A 2,500-nucleotide genomic window follows, 5' to 3' on the forward strand; every position below is an offset into this window, starting at 1 on the left:
ATATACATATGTGTGTGTGTGTGTGTGTGTGTGTGTGTGTGTGTATATATGTATATTATATATATATATATATATATATATATATATATATATATATATATATATATATATTTTTTTTTTTTTTTTTTTTTTTTTTTTTTTTTTTTTTTTTTTTTTGGGGGGGGGGGGGTGAGGGGTTTTGGGTTTATAATAACCGTCTGAATTACTTGGTTATCGTCTGTTACATGCATGTACACAGGTGTATATATGAATATACATACATATATGTGTGTGTATGTATATATATATATATATATATATATATATATATATATATGTATATATATCTACATATATACATACATACACACACACACAAGCACATAGAGGCACATATGAGTGTATGTGTGTATGTGAGCGTAGATATGCACAAGCATCCAATGTATTCATAGTCTATTCCCTTTCACGAGCTTGTCCTGAAAGTGAGGAGGGCAAAGTTTACGGCCATCAGCCAGACAGAAAGCGTACAAGAAACGAATCAAGCGCACTTTCCCTGAACAAGACCAAAACCAAACGGTTAAACTATTTTACTTCCAAATTTCGTGTACCGATAAACTAACATACCATACTATAAATATCAGAAAAAGGTAAATAAAACGAATCGACATTGTTAAAATAAAAGAAAAAAAAACGAAAGACTCCATACAAAAACAAGAAAGAAAAACAACAACAACAAAAAACGAAAAGAAGCGAAGAAACGAAGCCCCGACTCGAAACGAATCTCGACCGAAGCATTACCATGTTGTCTCGAGCCAAGAAGGAGAAGAAAGTCAGAACAAAACCCGGGATCAAAGTGACCCGAGCTGAGTTAAGAGGAAAGAACTAAAATCCCGAGCTCTTGTTGCGAAACTTTGTTTTTTTTTTCTTTTTTTTTTTCACGAATTGCTCTTTTAAAAAAATGTTGGGTGTTGTTTTATTAATCCAAACGTAAAAAAAGTATAGGGACGGATAGAAATATAAATAGTGAAAAATGGAGTAATAGATAGGTGGATAGAGATAGATAGATAGACAGATAGATAGATAGATAGACAGATAGATAGATAGACAGATAGATAGATAGATAGATAGATAGAGAGTGAGAGAGAGGGAGAGAGATCAGCAGATGGGCAAACAGACTGACAGACAGATAGATAAATAGATCGAGTATCTAGATAGACATAGATATATAAGCTAAAATTTATGGATAAATAGATAGACAGGAAGATAGATAGATAAATATATAGAGGAGAGAGAGAGAGAGAGAGAGAGAGAGAGAGAGAGAGAGAGAGAGAGAGAGAGAGAGAGAGAGAGAGAGAGAGAGAGAGAGAGAGAGAGAGAGAGAGAGAGAGAGAGAGAGAGAGAGAGAGACGAGAGAGAACGAGGAGAGAGAGAGAGAGACGAAGTGAACGAGGAGAGAGCGCAAGTGACACAGTGTGCATTAAAAATAACAAATGCATTCACGCGCACACAGACACACATAAATAAATGTAAAAAATAAATTCTTGCACCATCATCATTTAGGGACAATTTACGCTATCCTCCCGCTGCAAAATTGGTTCCGGAAATTAAAGAAACACACCGTTCCAGACAGGAAGCAAAGAATGATGATGATGATGAGAAGAAGAAGAAGAAAAATAAAGAAGAAAAGACGAAAATTGGATAGGAAAAAGAACGTGACATACGAGGCACAAGATGGAAAACAAAATATCAGAAGAATCGAAATTCGAGAGAAAGAAAGAGAGAGAGAGGGAAGACTAACGAAAAATAAGACATAAAAGGGAGTAAGTCAAGACGCGAAAAAGTTTGGAGAAAGAGAAAGGGATTCTTGGGGAATCTCACTTTAACTCTTGGCGAGAGCAAGATGGACGTTGCAAGACGGTGGCGAGGCTGGGCGACGGAGGAGGCAGCGTTGCCAACGGCTTTCTGGGGATTTCTTTGCCCTTTTAAAGTTTTTCTTGTACGTATTTGCTTTTCCTTATCTTATAGTTGATGTCGTTTTTGTGATACGATACGGATTTGATATAATGTTCATCATTAAATAAGAAAGGTTTACTCGTGGAAGCGGAACTGCCAACATGTTATTAATCATTTTATCTTAATTTCTTTTCTCTTGGATATATATATTTTTTCCTGACATGTGTCTATTATTGTTTTTAATGTGACGATACTTTATACTAAATAACTAAAGAAAATCGTTTACTTATAGACACAGAGCACTGCTTTCATTCCCTAAGACGTTCAATTTTATCATAGTTTATGGTGAGCATCTTCAGCATGAGTAGGAAATAAATTTAGTGAGATGCATTAATTAAAACTTTAAACGTGATGAAGTATAGTTAATAGTCACCGAGGAGAGAAAAAAATGATCTGTTTTACGATTATCTAGTTAAGAGATCTCCTGCCGTTTTTGCATAATTGCCATTCTTTAACAAATAGAGAAATGACACGAAGTAAATGCTGTGCTTTGTGTAGATGTTGACTG

This window comes from Penaeus monodon, chromosome 5 (assembly GCF_015228065.2).
Source record: "Penaeus monodon isolate SGIC_2016 chromosome 5, NSTDA_Pmon_1, whole genome shotgun sequence".
Taxonomy (NCBI): domain Eukaryota; kingdom Metazoa; phylum Arthropoda; class Malacostraca; order Decapoda; family Penaeidae; genus Penaeus; species Penaeus monodon.